The sequence below is a fragment of the Anthonomus grandis genome, chromosome 1 (assembly GCF_022605725.1).
Source record: "Anthonomus grandis grandis chromosome 1, icAntGran1.3, whole genome shotgun sequence".
NCBI classification, from domain to species: Eukaryota; Metazoa; Arthropoda; class Insecta; order Coleoptera; family Curculionidae; genus Anthonomus; species Anthonomus grandis.
In genome coordinates this window covers 29,808,949-29,827,120 of record NC_065546.1, presented here as the reverse complement: position 1 = coordinate 29,827,120, position 18,172 = coordinate 29,808,949, and the positions used below count along the sequence as shown (strand labels likewise).

The 18,172-nt window shown below is 34.6% G+C and overlaps 1 protein-coding gene and 1 long non-coding RNA gene across 3 annotated transcripts in view; one reads left to right on the top strand and one right to left on the bottom strand.

The window, feature by feature from the left end:
- The window catches only part of LOC126733456 (opioid-binding protein/cell adhesion molecule-like), a 562,254-nt gene that overhangs the window by 466,834 nt on the left and 77,248 nt on the right, over positions 1–18,172 (bottom strand). The gene's annotated exons all lie outside the window — the stretch shown is intronic.
- Positions 1–18,172, top strand: part of LOC126733471 (uncharacterized) — a 162,496-nt gene that overhangs the window by 139,852 nt on the left and 4,472 nt on the right. The window contains exon 1 of one of the 2 annotated variants that reach the window (XR_007659726.1): positions 7,293–7,385. The exons of the other annotated variant lie outside the window; for it this stretch is intronic. This is a non-coding gene — a long non-coding RNA (uncharacterized LOC126733471). Of the gene's footprint in view, positions 1–7,292; positions 7,386–18,172 lie in introns of those variants that run through there. 2 annotated transcript variants of the gene reach the window in all.

The window sequence follows — 18,172 nt, the reverse complement described above, 5'->3', positions numbered from 1 at the left end:
ACTCTTGAGCGTACACGACCTCCATGTAGTAACCCTAAACAAAAAAATCAATTAGGTTTAAGTCCGGTGACCTGGGGGGCCACTGAATTGGTCTACCTCGACCGATCCACTTGTGTCTAAATCGCCTATTCAGATATTCTCGAACATTTATCGCATAATGGCAAGGAGCCCCATCGTTCTGAAAAAACATGTCTCTCCTTGTCTCCAAATCAACATCTTCTAACAGCTCATGGAAATTTTCTGTTAAAATATTTAAATAGGATTCTCCATTTAATCGGTCGGGTTATTCAAAGGGACCAATAAGTTTTGATTTACTATCCCAGTCCAGAGGTTTACACCAAATTGCTCTTGAATTTGATTGTTTTGTAAGTTGAGGATTTTCAATATTCCAGGAATGATAATTATGAATATTAAAAATGCCAGTGCGCTTGAAATTTGATTCGTCGGTCCATAAAATTGAATTTAAAAAAATTTCGTTTGCCGCTTGACGTTGCAACATTTCTTCCCAGAATCTTACTCTTCTCGGATAATCTTCGGGTTTTAGTTGTTGCACCCTTTGAATATGATATGGATGATAACACATCTCATGGAGTATTCTATGGGCCTTCGATTTCGGTATTTCGATACGGTGCTCAATTGCTTTAAGGCTTACATTTGGATTTGCTTCAACTTCTTCGACCACTGTATCTACCAAATCTGGGTCTAACGGTCGTCCAGGAATAGTCCCCGGTACTCGACCTTTCCTATAAGCATCGCGAACTCTTCGTATCATGCGATGATCAGGCCATCTCTCTGGTATTGGATCACCTCTGCGTTCTACTTGCCTCCGGTATAATCTAGCTACTTCCTCCATTCTAGCCATTTCTAGCCATTCCCTCTCGCATATCCGTAAAAGTAATGCATTTGTTCAAAGTCTTCGCTTGTAAAAGGGGCCGGGCCGCGCGTCTAGCCATATTCACAAAATACAGTACAGAAAAAAATCGACTTTACCACTTACAAAATAAATAAACTTAAACTTAAAAAAAGAAAATAAAAAAACTAATTCAGATCAATGTGCACACAAATGTAAAAGAAACCAGTTCGTTAAGACGTATTTATCAAAAATCGCTAATGTACGTGAAATCGCTACTGTACACTACTAAGTACTGCAAGTGAAAGAATGTGAAATTGTTAAAATAGTAACGGGCCAGTGGTTTATTATTTGTTGGTATCTGGTTTAGAACTACTTAGAATACTAAATTTCTTAAGCAAAAACTTGTTTTGGCAATTGCATTTTCAGTTACCGGATTCCCGTTACTCGGATTCCCCTAGGATTGCTCTATCTCTGGGCGCTCGCTTGACACTCTTTTTTGGGACACCCTGTGTCTTATTTTTGGGACACACTGTACAGCTTTGTTTTCAACAAAAAAGATGTTTTTTTAGATAAAGAAGTATAAGACCTACGAAATTTACTCCAAGTTACAGACTCACATTGTATGGATATATATACTCCATTAAAATTTAAAAGAGAGAAATTTCCATTAGAATATTTTAACTTTTAATGGGGAAAGTGAGACATTCAAAAGGGTCGGCCGGGGTGTCTATATACGCTTATAATATGCAAACCGGTGAATGAGCTCTTGGAGCCGTCCCACGGTCACAGAGCGGATTTTATGATTTAATTTCGTGTTACTCTACTGATTCGGTAGAAAAGTGACAAGGTAAACACATTAGGGTTTCGTGGGGCAACAATTTGACTCAGCGGACCGATTTTTCGTTATGGAATTGTAATTTTCTTTTGTTCATTAGATGACATTTCTAATAATAAAATCTTTTGAAAAAGCCCACTATATTCGTCCTTTCGTTCATTTAATATTACGTGACATATATGTTGATGTTACCCCACGGGGAATAAAGTGGGAGAGAGAGAGGGAACCAGTTGATATCTGTCCTGTTAATGCGGCGATATTTGCTTGTTATGCTCTGTAGCTCTTTGTCTTTGCTGCGCAACCGAGTGGAATACACACCTTTTCAGCACATTTCGCAATGTAGTATGTACTGTGTAATATAATTTTGTAACGTTGAAACAAATATATCGTACTGACTTATTAAGGGCGACCTATGAATAGTATAAAAATTCGCAGACCATGATTCCAAAAAAAAAATAGTTTTATCTATCACGTGTCAATTTTGGTTTAATTATTTTGGTTGTTAATTATTTTAATTCTCGATAATAGATATAAAGTATTAGGTCATTTAACTTCATTATTTTATTGCTTTATATTTCTTACAATGTAGGTGTTGGTTGCCTGTAACTTAATTTACTTTGTATTCTATTTCATTTATCGGAGTGTTATATTCCGTTGGTTTAGCAACAGTTTATCTCGAGTAATTGTGAATGCGGCTTTATTTTGACATTTCTGTGTGGCATTATAAACTGACTATAAACATCTTTGATGAAGATTCTATTGCATATTGGCTTTTTGTGTACCCTTGGTACACACTTCATTCCGATTTACTCAACATGTGGCCATAAGACTGGTGCATTTCGGTGCCGTTTACATACAATGATGGAAACAACAAATTTCATGGAAGGTTTTACCACATAAAAGAAGAAATTTTGTTTGAAGTAGTGTAAAATAGTTCCGATAAAAAGAAGAAGACCAAAGCCATTAAAACACAAAGAAAAGGTTTTCCAAACAAACTTTTTCGTTATTAGTCAACAAAAAAGATTAGTTCCTTTATGTAAAAAGGCATTTAGGTGAATAACAAGAAGGATCAATACTGTAACAGAAAAATTTTTTAGCACTAACATCTAGGCCGACAAGAGAAAATCAAGGGGGTGATAAGAAATAAGCAATATATCAGTATAAACGAGAATCAGTAATGAAATTTATAAACAAATGTCTTAGAACATTAAAAGGCTAAAATCAGCATTACCGTGGAACTATGGGCAATTTGTTTGCTTGCAACATCTCTGATGCAATGATGTCAAATGCTTATGTAGAAATGGTAAAACAACACACTTTAGAATATCATAAAAATTTGTCAGTTATTTTGATAGGCATAAACAATACGATTCCTTTTGAATAAAATATGAAGCATTTTTTTCATACAATATGATAAGATACTCTATAAAGAAGTCAAGATTCAACGTTTCATGAACATAGATAACGTATTTTAGAGAAAAAGGCAACATCACAACGCCGTTCGATCGCATTGTTGATTCTATGGAAACAACTAATCTTTACCAGTGACGTTGTCAAAAGATATCTATATAATAAATATTTATTATTATTGGATTATGCTCTAAATTCTAAGCAATATTACCGTTTATGAACTCTTTATGCGTTTTTTTAACGTACTTCATTAGAGTTAAGGTACTCCAATAAAAGGTAATAGTAAGGTTATCCAACAAAAACTCTTTTTTATAGAAATTAAATAATTTAGTAGTAAATTGATAGTAAAAAAAAAATATTTACATGTTTTTTCATTATTGTAACAGTTCACAAAAATCCTCAAATGCGCCTTTTTTCAACCAAAAACCAAAAAAAAAATACACAGAACTTTACAAATGCCGAATGTAGTATGCCTGCGGTGTTGCCATTTTAAATTTTTTAGAAGCTGTTATAGGATTAATAATTTTTCCTTTGAAGGTTTAATTTTTCCGCTTAGAATAACATATATCTATTTCTACGTTTTATTTTTAATCCAAAATCTAACTTCAATAAGTTAAATTAACATTATTATATGTCTTGATATATAGCTCAAAATTTCCTCTTTTTAAAACGCGTGTAATTTTGACAACAGAGAATCGATAAATATGTTTGTAGCCTTTAAATATTCTAAGATAAATGTATAGCTAAGAAAGCCCCATTACCCTCTTACGTTTTAAAATTGCTTTTAAAAAACTAAACGTTATATTTCTTATAAAAATAATTGCATACTACTAGATTTTAAAATGTAAAGATTCAATACAAATTACAAATTACTACTAGTAACGCCCTCTCGAGTAACCGAGATAGTTAAGATGGAATCCAGTTCTTATCTGTTCCTTGTTACAGTTTTCTTCTTCTGGTGTCACATTCTGAATATTGTACTACATATTTCCTTGTTTTGACATAACCACCATGCTTTGGACATGCCGTTTATTGACAGTTGTGATTAGTGACAAGCCAGGAGTAGTATTAATTGTGAAATTTTTAATTACCAACCTGATAAAAGCCGACCCCGGTAGCACCATTGCGTATTTTGAATCTATACCCGTACACAACGCACTGTGGTGTTAGGTTAAGGTATATAATAAATATGCACATAGAGCGTTAGGGCATTATTAATGTATACCCTAATACAACATTTTTTATAAGGTATGGTTTAGTATGGGAAATTGTGTTTTGCAGTACTAGAATGTATACCCAAACAGGGAATTATAGTTATAGTTAGTACAGAGAATTATTTTGGGGCAAACAGAGAATGGAAAAGTGGGAAATTTAGTTTTTATAGACTTTAGACTCAACTTAAATAAAACAAGAAATAATATAAAAAGCTTTTATGAAAGAAGGCATAAAAAAAAACGACAAAAAATCTTAAATTTAATTAATTTAGCGAGCGTTTTGGACATTTATTTTAATGTTCTTTCCTAAGTCATGCTTTCTTTTTCGACTCGTGCTGGTTCGTTCTGCATTGGAAGGCCGTCCAGCTTGAATTCTGGACTTAGTCTTTCTTATTCCTCTATCTTTTCGTCGACTCAGTGCTGTGCTTTGAACTTTAATTTTCCTTGGTATACGTTTTGGTATCATCTGTTGGACAATAAATTGTTGTCCTTGCTCTGAAGTATTATTTTTTTTTATCATATTTGTAAATTTTGTTAGGGCTTTTAGATTGTGGATAGTTGACTTTGGTTCAAACAACTGTGCGAAATGGTCTATTTCTGTTTTAAACTCTGTAAGTACATTCCTATATTGTTGTGGAAATTCTACAGCAACTTGTGCTATGCAAGATGCAGAATTGCTCTCATACTGCATTGCCTCTTGGGTAGGAGATAAAGGGCACAAGAGTAATGTCTAAATGATCATTTGGTGGTTCATTTAGGGTCATATTCATGTAGAAATTTTTATTTATGTCATCTCCCGTCACATTTCTTGCCAGTAATATTCTGTCATTAACCGATAGCCGAGGGGAATTTGGGAATATAAGACCAAATTTTTGCTCAATACTACATAGGTGCTTGCAGAATTTGCCACATTTTCCAGCCTCACAATCGCAAACACCTGCATCTGTTCGAATAGTATAAAAAGTATTTGGAATTGTCGCCGATTCCACACTATACTCATAATCGTTAACCCTAGCAATATTTTTAATATTTTTTGCAGTATTTACAAGCATTACATATATGGATCCTTTGTCTTTTTCATGTTTGCATAAGAGATGATGAGCCGTTGGAAATAATTTTCAAAAATAGAAGTTATGACATTTACTAATGCGCAGACATTAAATGCTTTACAGCGCTGGAGTATAATGTTTTTGAGAATGCGTATAGAAGCTTTTGTTATATTGTTAGTGTTATTTCCCCGAATTAGTAAGTCCTGTCTATAAGCGACGCACCATTCAACCCGCCGACTCCATAAATTGTTTAATTGACTTAGCAGAGCTGGCATTTTCTTAACATACTCGTCACCTGTTAAATTATCATACAATTTGGTTGCTTCCTCTATATGAGTTGTAAAAAGGATATTACGAAATCGAATCATAATTGACTGTCTTTTCATTATGTCAACTTTATGATCTGTAACATAAAGCCAACGCTAAAATGCTTGGCAAACATGGAATGCACATAATAGTAATCGAGAATTTGGAAAAATTGTTTTTAAAGCATTCCGTTCTGCCGTAGAATCGTCCGCCATACTAATATCAGGATCGAATTGTTTATTCATCTCGTTATTTTCTATCGCTTCTTTAATAGCAGCAAAAACTAGCGTGTAGTTGAACTCATTTTGCTCGGTATGTATCGCACAAGCTAATGGAAGACCAGTTCTATGAGATGTAAAATATACTTGTTTAATTATAGGAGTAACTATAACGATAATCCTGGGATTCTGTTTTAGAAATATCAAGTAGCCTTTGGTCTTTAAATCGTTAATTTTCCCTTCTATAATTTCGAGGAGATTGCATTCATTACGATCAACATACTTTTCGAAACGCTATTTGTTATACATATAGTACACATGATTTTCAGAGGAATTTATTTGAGAATTCGATAACATCTCCAATCCATTTACACCAGTACCTTCAAACAAGTCCAATACGTTTAATTCATTGTAGTTTTTAGATGCGCAAGGTGTCATTCCACTGTCAAAATATTTCTTTAAAGTTTTTTCTGTTTCCTGACTGCATTTCAATAAACTTAAAGCCTCTGCCACATAAACATGATGAAAATTTTCAAAAACTATAGTCACTAACACGTTATAACCATTCAACAACAGTTTGTCGTTGCGAATAGTTAAGTGTCCTTGTTAATTTTTTTTAATTACAAAGTCTATTTTAGCCTTACAGTCTTGTCCAGGAGGGGTTTTGCACTTAGCATTTTTTTTATTAAACGATTAATGTTGGCATGTATACATTTTCCGGAACATAAGACGCTTTAAAGAAGGAAATGTCTTTCGAACTATCCAGTTAGTTTTCGTGAAATTAGAAAATGCTTTAGCAAACTCATCGATGAAACAAGCGAGTTGTTCTTGTGTTTTATTTGACTCTGCCTTCAGTCTTAATTGCACAGAAAAGTTCTCCTCCGATCTAAAATCTAATTTCTCAATAAGACCACCATTTTCAGTTTAAATAAACTCACACCGTCACAAAAAAACCGTTACTAACTAGCACGCGGTAGCAACTCATAGAATGTAAACAAAGAATATTGCATCAGACATTGGCAAAAATTGCCCAAACAAAACTGACCAAATCTTGCCGTTGCGCTGTAATCGAGTATGCTTTAAATAAATACGGCTGGCAATCCTGCATTTAAAACTATACCCGGTGCCAACTCGGCTAGTGACGTCACACATGCTAGGAAGAGGTATATTTTATAAATATTTATTTTTGATTTATCTATTTGAAAATATACCCGACGTCAGTACAGCCACTGACGCCACAAACGTTGTATAGGGGTATAGATTCCAAATACGCCGCACCGTGGGCAAAGTGTTCACGATGCGATAGTGTGGTCTCAGGTTCGAATCCTGGCATGGCCATGGCTGTTTGTGTTTGTCTTACAAAAACAAAACACTCGTGGTTCGAAACCCACGTTAAAACTGTAGGTCCTATACGATTAATCATTCATAATAAACAACAAGATTGGGCGGCCGTTGAAATACGACGCGAGTCCATTGTAATTGAGGAAGAAGAAGAACCTGGTAAAAGTTAATTTTAAGTTTATAGTTTCTTTATAAACAATTTTGTTGCTATTTAGAAAAAGTATAGTGTAATTTGTTTGGTACTTCGTCTTTTGGTGTGAAGCTATAAATATTGGTTGCACCTCTAAATCTTCTCTTTTAGTGCCAGAACTATGCAGTGAATAAGTGCATTAGTCAAACAGTTTTCTGTTCGAATGGTCCCGTATAGGGGCTTTATCTGACTAAATGAGGATAAAGTAACATCAATTGGAGCTTAATTCTAGTTCTTAAGTATTTGATTTTACTGACTTTTTAAAGGCGATTTGAAACCCTAAAAACTTTTCACGTGCCCATATTATATCAGCAAAAATTATGGCATTACTAAATGGCAACGTGGTTTTTGAGAAAAACTCTCTAATATAGGGTGAAACTTAGTACCTTGATATGAATACATGTTTTTTTACAACTTGAAAAATATATATTTAACGAGCTTTGTGGCGTAATATTTAAAATTGTATTTATTTCCTTTTTTTCCAAGTGTTTTATACCACTAATGTCTAGCGGTTCCACACCTCATAGAGTTTAATCTCACACTGTTTCGATATCTTATCATTGAAAACCTTTTAGTATTATTTATATTTACCTACATATTGATTATTTGCATTTATGAATTTATTGATTTGTATCACCTGGTATACTATGACTATTTGTAACAAGTAACTCCTGTAAGATAAAACGCGGCTGGCTACATAGTACTACGAGTATATGCTTGAGTGTTGCATTGGTATACAGGGTGTTTCAGAACTATGGGATCAAACTTCTGGGGGTTGTTCACTTGTTCAGTGCTATAGAAGAATCCATTTGAGTATAGGAACTCATGTCCGGAAATGCGTCACTACGCCACTACGGCCCTAAGACGCGTTAAAATTTATAAAAAACATTAATTACCTAAATAGGATCTGCTGAATTTATTTTTACCTTTTGTACATGATACCATAACAACAATTATTTAAAATCAACGCTTATCAATGTCAATTCTCAAGGTCATGTTTAAAAATTTTCTAGCTTACCATTTTTAAACATTTATTGCTAATGGAAAACTTTACCAATCAAGAATTGGCGGATATGCATTTGGCATACGGAGCAACAAACTGTAATGCACGAGCAGCATCGCGGTTGTTTCATGAACGTTATCCCGAACGACAGCATCCTGGATACAAAAAGTTTATTGCGGTTCATCGGCGGCTCGCTAAGACAGGGATGTTTAAGACCAAGATGCATGATACTGGTGTTGCTCGAACCGTAAGAACGGTCGAATTTGAAGAAGAGGTGCTTCAGCGAGTTGCCGATGAACCTTCAAATAGCACACGTGACGTCGCTAAGAATATGAATACGAGTAACGCTTCTGTCTGGCGGGTACTACACGAGCAACAACTCCATCCTTACCACTTCCAGAAAGTTCAAGGTATGACTGCAGCCGATTATCATCCTAGAGTTCAATTTTGTCGATGGCTTCTGGATCACATCATTGTACAACCAAATTTTTTACGATATGTTTTGTGGACCGATGAAGCCTCTATTACAAGAGACGGTATTTTTAATAGGTAGTAGGAATAGCCATGTTTGGGACGAAGAAAATCCTTATGCAATTTTTCCAAGAAAACATCAGAATCGTTGGTCTGTCAACGTATGGGCAGGCATTGTAGAATCAGAGCTAGACTTAATTGGATGAATAACAGAGCAGCGTTTGAAATCATTCAAAACGAGGATCAAATTTTTAGTGTAGTCCGCCGAAATTATGTGCGGCGTTTAAATCGGTGTATTGAGGTTGGAGGAAGACATTTTGAACAATTGTTGTGATGGTATTATATACAAAAAATAAATGCATCAGATCCTATTTGGGTAATTAATATTTTTTCTAAACTAAAACGCGTCTTAGGGCCGTAGTGGCGTAGAGACACATTTCCGGACATGGGTTCCTATACTCAAATGGATTCTGCTGTTGCACTGAACAACCCCTAGAAGTTTGATCTCATAGTTCTGAAACACCCTGTATACATTCCAGTCATCCTAAGATTATTTTTAATATTTTCCTAAATATGCATATAATAATAGGAAATATTTAGGGGTTTATATGACATATTTTGAAGAGGCTTTATGGGTATTTTTTTAGTTTTTTTTTTAAGCAGGGACACTGTCCGTGGCGGGATATACCGTTACATTACTGTAAATTTTCAGTATTTAATTTTGACAAGCTCTCTCTTTAAAAGTATTTTTATAACTTAACAGCCTGGTAGATTGGTTCTCTGGCTCTGGATATTTTTCTCTTTATTTTACTTAAAGATTTTAACTAGTCAGACTAGTTTATTCTTTCTCCTATAATTTATAAGTTTTGTCATCAAACAACACTAACTTAACTCCACCGTTATTTCATTTTATTATTTTTATAACAGGGATTAAAGCTGATATTATTTTATTTAAGCTTATGGGGTTAGTTTGATTGGTTCTTTTTCTCTGCATTGGTGTCTGATTATTTAACTTCTTTTAACTCTGGTCTTAAACTAAAAAGCATAGAATTTCTTAATATTAACTTAAGTGAATTACAGTCATCACATAACATATAAAACAATTCAAAACAGCATCAATTAAAAATAAATTTGGGCTCCAATAAGGATTTCATAAATGTAATTATTTGGTAAGGGTTTGTATAGAGGAAGTAAAGCAGAACTAACACCGACTGTAGCTATCAGCATTGTTTTGAGGTTTTCTTTTGAGCGTTTTCAGATAAGAGAGTATTGTATTCTTCGGGCACTTTGGCAACTTTATTTTTGCGGTTCTCTCTTGGACTTGTAAATTGTTTTAACTTGTTTTAACTTTCTTTATAGGTCCTACTTTAAAAGATCTATAATTATTATTATACCCTTACATCATACTATTTTCTTATACAAGTTCTTCTTTTAAATACATTGAATAAGGAAAATAGTGAGATTTGTGAGATTAAATCGCCAATTTCCTATAACATCCTCTTTCTCTAGTCTATGAAGAACCTCTCCTTGATTACTTAAGATCCTTGGACGACCAACTAATTAAGTGAGCACCAAGAAGTCTTCTACATATCGTAGTCCGTTCTACTTTGAAAGTTTCAGATTAAAATTTTCAAGACATACCTGCATTTACTTCTTGTAGACGTAAGCGGTAGCGGTTGGCACAAGGCGTTCTTTGAGTAATTCCAGTTATTTCTGACACCCGGATTTATTCTAATTACCAACCATTTTAATTCTTAATTTACCTGTAACAAAAGAAAGATGATAAAAAAATATAACCTACAATAAAAAATAAATAAAAATACGTGGTGTGTAAGTTATCCTGTAGTTGGCAAGTAGCCTCAATTTACGGAAGTAACCCTATTAAATCAAATGTTTCACGGACTATTTTCGTTTATTGTTGAGAAGGCGTGCGCATATGGAGAGAAGTCATACTAAAATTACCATCGTTCATTATTCATCCCGCTGGCACATGCATCACAAAATAACATCGCCACATGAACAAAGAATTCATTGGAACGCGCCCGATATAAAGAAAGAAAAGTAAATAAATCAATTTGAGATACCCGAATAGAATGGGGATTACATGTAATACGGATGAGGCTTTCTGTTTTATTTTTTTTCATTTCATTTCATTTCATTTCCAGATTATCCAGACGGTTGTATAATAGTAAAACGCCAAATAAAAAAATCAAATTTTGTGACACAATGTTTGCTTGCAATAGATAATCCGCCAGATTAGGCCAGTATGCATATCTGGGTCATTACCAAAAATACATATATTTTTTTTTAATGTATGTATTCTACTAGATAGTTAAGCTTAATTACTTTTTTTGACTTTTTAAGGTAAATACTATACGGGAATATGATGGAGATGACCAATCAAACTGTCAGAAAATATAAAAAATATGAACAACAAACCTAACAGAATTTCTAAAAAAATATCTTAATTGTTTGAAGTGCTCTATTTTAGTCTCTTTAAAAAAAGCGGTGCGGATGGCACCATAACTGCTTAATTTTGTCAATCAAACCGATGTTCTCTTGATCATTTTTTTTCTTTTTTTTTTTTAGGAAAAATGAGAGCGCATACTCTAAGCTATTTTCTAATAAAATTTGGCCTATAGAATGTGCAAATCGCGACGTGCCAGCAAATTCTACGTAAATAAATTTTCCTTTTGCAAAATCCAGTTTTTAAGTAGTATCCAAGATGTTTATTCAACGGAGTCAGATGAATAAACATCTTATTACTTTAACTTGTTCTCAGGCGCGAGCATATCTAATACAGTATTAAAGGAGAATGACGTGCAAAAAAGTGAAAAAGATTGGTAAGTGAAATATATAGGAGAGAACGGGGAGGGTCTGGAGACCTTTCAGCAAAATTGAGTCTTGAAAAATTTCATTGTGCTTATTTAGCTAAAGTGATTTATCAATAAATTACCACACTATAAAGAAATAAAAACAACGTTAGGATTACAAAATAAAAGTGTATTTATTTAAAACTAAACTAAGAATGCATAACCTAAAATGTTATACAATGGATATATCGGTGAAATGTTGCAGGTTTCAAATAAAAAATGGAAGGAAAATTTTGCAAACTAGAAGAAACCTCCGCCAAACTCATCAATTTAAAAACTGAGCTTGGGAAAAATCCAAGAGAGAATTCTGCCAGGTTAAAAGAAAAGATGTTGGAAAACGAAATGGAATTAAAAGAAGAACTTCTGGAAAAAGACACTAGAGAAGCGGATTATTTTATTGGAGGAGAACATGATCTAGTATTTCCGAAACTAAACATTGCACGTTAATACCATCGATAGTATAGCTGCCCTGTAGACCTTAAGCAATGGACCACAAAAGAAAAGTTTGTGCCAATACGGAATCGAATGTGACGTGCGCCTCAAACCAAGGAATTCAGAGAAGGTCGCTGCCCTTACATTAATCCTGAGAGGAGATGCTGCTAATTCACAAAAAATTTCCTTAGAAGAACAGGAAGTTTACGATTACCTAGTGAGTCATTTGGCGTCATCGTCGGTCACACTTCGAACATGTCAAAAAATTGACGTTGAAAAATTATTGTCAAAATTTGTCAAAATTTGATACCGATATTGCACCTTTGGTTCGACTGGCACACCCAGATGTCCAGAAAAGGATTATGGAACGTTTGGTCCAAGCATTCCTGAATAAACTCCGCGGTGATGAAACGAAGCAGGCCTTACTACTAGCATATCTACCAAAACGCACTAGCATGAGCCCTTGAATTCGAAGCTGCCAAGAATAATATGAACAGCAGCCAAACTCGTTTGCGGCAAATAATTCCAATAGTGGAAGATTCCGAGGAATCGATTAAGCAAATGATTGAGGAAGATAATGGAGGACGTGGCCGCCGAGACCGGAAGTTGGAATGTTGAAAATGTGTCAAGGAAGGGCATATAGAAAGAAACAGAAGGCGCTAGTTTTACTATCGCCAATCGGGAAAGTTAATGAAGGTCATCGCAAAGGCGCATAGTCGACCTGTGTTCAGTAAGTCCCAGTAAAAGTAAATATCGCCCAGGTCTTTTTGCTCTAGCACCATAGCAACAGTATTTTTATTGAAACATGTGTGGATGGAATTCTCCGCACTGTGCTGCTGGATACAGGTGCGACAAAGACAATTATAAGACTCGACATAGTAAAATCTCTAGAAAAGATTCGGCTCAAAATGGCGCCTACGAAGAGCGACTGAGTATCGAAGATCTTTACCACGTTAGACTTGAAAAGTGGATACTGGCAAGTTGAGTTGTCCTCTGGATGGATCAAAGAAATGCATCTGTTGGATCAAAGAAATGCATTTTACAGTGGGTTCTGGATTATGAAAGTTTAACGTGATACCATTTGGACTGTGTAATGCCACGTTTGAACAGCCAATGGAAATGATTTTGGAAGGACTGTCCTGAAAGACTTGCCTTGTTTACTTTTATGATATTATTGTGGTAGGAAAATCGTTTGAGACCACATGACCACAAAAATCTAGAAGAAATGTTTAAATGCCTATGAGGTTTTAGATTAAAGTTGAGCTTAAAGAAATGTGATCTGTTTCGAAAAACTCTTGATAAGGCAAAGGTTTAGATTGACCAAAGGAGGGAAAAAAGTAAACTCAAAGTCCAAGTCTCATAAATCAGCGTCTATTAAAGGTTACGCGTTTCGCCGCATTAGGGCATCATCAGACCTATCGAAATACAAAAACCACACACTGACTCACACTAACATAAATAAAAAGATATATAAAATAAAATAAGTTTACACCATCGTGTATCGTTATTGACTCTAAGAAACGCGTAAACTTTAATAGATGCTGATTTATGAGACTTGTACATTGAGTTTACTTTTTTCCCTCCTTTGGTCATATACTTAAGTCTTTTTGAGAGTAATGGATGATTATTTTGAAAGGTTTAGATTGTCAAAGATTGGCCAGTTCCTAAAAACAAGCATGAGCTGCGTAGCTTCTTCGATTTATGCACTTACTACCTACACTATATGGAGGTATTTGCCAACATTACAAAACCATTGACCAGGATGACAAAAGATGAACAAAAATTCTAATGTTTCCAAGACTGTCAGAAAGCCTTTGACCACGTAAAAGAAGCTCTGACAAGCGTACCTATCATAAGCTTTCCTCTACCTGAAAAATAATTTTTACTCTTTACCGATGTAGGCATAGTAGCTATATTATCCCAAATCCAGGATGGCCAAGAAGAAAAAGTCATTGCCAATTTTAGTAAGACGCTATCCAAGCCAGAGCCTAATTACTGTATCACTTGCCGAGACTTGCTAGCTCTTCTTGCAATCTCAAAGTGATAGAGCACTTCTATAAATACCTCTATAGAAGAAAGTTCTTGCTGCGAATTAAGGGAAGAGCTTGTACGTGGGCAGAAGGCAAAGATGCTCAAGTGTTAAGTTGCCATCGTCAATTATACTTGGTAAATGGGGATGATGTAATAGAACAAGAACAAGATCCCAATATCCAGATAGTCCTAACCTGGATAAAGGAGGAGAAGAAGCTAACTTGGGAAGAAGTTGCTAATTATTCTCCCAATGTCAACTCATATTAGGTACAATGGACCTCTCTTATTTTGCGGCGGAAGATAGTTGACCACGATGGCAAACAGAAAAGAGGGCATATCGTTTTTTTATTAGCATAAATGTTGGAGTTGCTAGAAAAAATGTTGTACTAACAAAGAACCTGATAAATGTGAGTGGAAGATTTTACTGGATCTGATTTTACTGGGCTGAACTGCGAAATATCCAATTTGACATTCGGTGGATTCATGGATCATGATTAATGGCCGAAAGAGTCGGTACGGCGTGCCCTGTCAAGCGCAGCAAGGCCTGATTGCTGCTTGTGTGGCTAAGAATTTACAAATGTCTAGAGGAATAGCTCAGTTTTTTCGTAGAAAATTTGGAAAAAATCAAGAGTTGCATTGGTCTAACCACAGATTATAACCGATGAAAAGACTAGTACGAGGGTTGTCTTTTAAGTTTTGCATATGCAGCTGGAATAAAACAAAAAATAACTTTTAACGACTTTATTGTTTTTCAAAGTATTCTCCACGAAATTTAATGCACTTTTGCATGCGCTCAAATCAGTTGTCAAAGCTGTTATTCCACTCGTTTGTGGGTACTGTCAAAATTGCATTTTTTAAGGCGTTAACTGCTTCCTCTGGCGTCTGAAACCTCTGACCACGCAGTTCATTCTTGATTTTTGGAAAAGTATAGAAATCGTTGGGACTTAGGTCGGGACTGTACGGAGGATGATCCAATAATTCGACGTTTTGATAAGTTAAAAATTCAATAGTTTTCCGGGCTGTGTGCGAACTTGCATTGTCTTGGTGGAGGATGATTCGTCGTTGTGGGTTCGCGTTTCGAAGCTCAGCGATGACTTTCGGCAAATAAATGGTAATGTACCAATCGGCAGTAACAGTTCGTTGATTCTCCAGAGGAATTGTTGCAACATGACCTGCTTTTGAGACAAATGTTGCAACCATCTTTTTGGATACACTTCGAGAACGAATGAGTTTTGTTGGCTTTTCTTCATCTTGAAATACCCATACAGACGACTGACGTTTATTTTCAGGTTCATATGAGTAAATCCATGATTCATCACCACTGACAATGCTGTACACATTTTTAGAGTTTCCTGCCTCAAAGCGGTCTAGAGTTGTTTGACACCACATCACCCTAGCTTCTTTCTGTTCTTCAGTTAACAGATGCGGTATCCAGCGGGAAACTAATTTTCTTACCCGTAATTCTTCATGCAAAATTTATTGAATTGAGGTCTCTCAACTCAGCACAGCATTCTTGTTGAGATATTTGCCCTCGAAAATTGTAAAAAATGATGGCCCGAAAATGTTCTCTGTTTAATTCCATGGTATGCGCAATTTGCTACCTTTAAAAATTCACTGTAGCTGTAAAACTATATGTATCGCACTGACGTTTTGAATTTAAGAAAAGTAAAGTTTGAGGTTAAGTTTGACTAATGACATTTGATTAGTGACGCCCTCTATGTTTCTATATGCAAAACTTAAAAGACATCCCTCGTAGAAGGATCTTTTACCTGGTTACCATAGAAGCGTCAGATGCCAACCTATAAGGATGTTTGAGATGTTTTATGTTTGCTAAAAGAGAAGTTGCTTGCCGAGGATCTAATTTTCAAAGCGAAATGTGTAAATAAATTAGTTGACTATTTTTAATTCCCACCTAGTGAACGGGAAAACGCTATACTACATAATAACTTTTGCATTTCTGTTATCCATTTTTTATTCATGTTAAATCTTTCGTATAATAGAACATTCCTTACAATTCTTATAAGCTCCTATCAGATTAGTCGTTTCTAACAATTGCAATTTTATAATTTTCTTTTATCTTAAATAACATTCGCGTTCTTTTTGCCATCGTGTTATTTTATAATAAAATTAAAAAATGGTAACAATATTTATATATTTACGTTTAAATATTATATTCAGTACAACGATAATAATTTTATATTTTTTAGTTACCAAGGAAGCGTGATAATGGGAATAATGGGAGTGACAAGTGAAGCTTGATCAATTACACAAGCATTAACAAAAGCAATAATTTCTATTAATCAGGCAAAAATTGTGTCTTCTCTTATGGTTAAAAGTGTTCTTAACATTATTTAATTTAATGAGATTTTTTTGTGATTAATTACGGAAATCATGATAAATTCAAGAGAGTGATAAAGTATAATAATAAAATAAAATTAAAAAAATTAAGTCTTTATATTTTTATACTTTTATAGTAATACACGATTTTTCTTCTTATACAACAAGCTTAATAAAAAATTTGGTCATTTTCAAATTAATAAATAATATTAGATGCTTTACTTTTATTGATAATAAACCATCCATACCCTATTTAGTAGACAGCAGATATATACGGAGCGGTATAATAAATCATAATATGCCACCCACTCGAGCCAAGAAACCCTTAGCTAATACACCATCTGTTGGTCCTGTGTGTGGCACACGCCGCGCCGGAACTATTTTAATTCCCACTGATATGATAAGGTAAAAGGGGCGTTTTTTAAGCTAAAAATAGCTCATTTATTTCTTAAATTTGTCCATAAACTCATTAAAACCTAAAAGGCGCAGACATTTTTTTTAAATGAACACATTCGTTTTTATATTTTTAGCCACGCATATAAGCCCTCGTTCGTTTAATAGGGGCCAATTAATTTTTAAAATTACCCAGGGTCCACTTACAAACTGTAAAATTCATTCGGTTTCGGTTATAAAATTAAATAGTTTATTGTTTCCGCTTGGAAATATACATTTTTGGGGTTATTAAGCTCCGGCATAAGTCTATTATATATGGGAGCTTTTTTTATTTTATTTTTCAGCTTATAGGCCATTTTTGTTTTGCTGGACAGAGCTTTCTAATAAAGAATTTTTATATTAAAATTTTTATTTTTTTGCTACTTAATGTCTTTTATAAAGAGCTAATAAGGGTTTATTAAAGCTTTACTTGGACGTATTCAAAAAGTTCAAAATTCATGTTTACGTCTAACTTATGGAATCCGTAGGCATGAACATATAACACCTTTTTTACGCAGAGCAAAGTGGCTAAATATGTACAATCGTAGAAAGCTGCACACAAATGTTTTATGTTTTAAAATTCTTAAAACTTAAACACCTGATTATTTATTTAAGAAGCTTGAATTTAGGGTAGATGTGCCCGGTCGTCCTCTGCATTACAATCATAGAGTTTCTATTCCTAGGCATCGTAAAGAAATCTTTAAAAGATCTTTTTCACATACTGCTGCCAAAGCTATAAATTTATTCCCGCAAACGTTACTTGGTTCTTCCCTAGTTACTTTTAAAAGAAACTTTTAACAACTTTTAATCCGTGAACAAATGGGCGATTAGCTAAAGTTGGTAGATGAGCTTGACTTCTTTGCTTATAGCGATATATATGATTTCAAATGATATTGGCCGTTGATATAGTACTTACTCTCATGTCATTTTTCACATATTTGTTTTACTTCTTAACTTTGAATTGAATTGAATTGACAAAACAGTGGGCTGCCAAGGCAGTTGTGCATATAGGACCCGTCATGCCCCACTGGGGGTTACCAAAGCCCAACGGCCTTAGAGAAACCTATAAGGCTCTCTGGTCTTAAGGACTTAAAGTCGCTCGGTACACTGAAAGTGTTACCCAAGTATTTGAACCTGGCGCGCGTGAGTGCTGGGCACTCCCCGACTACATGGTCAA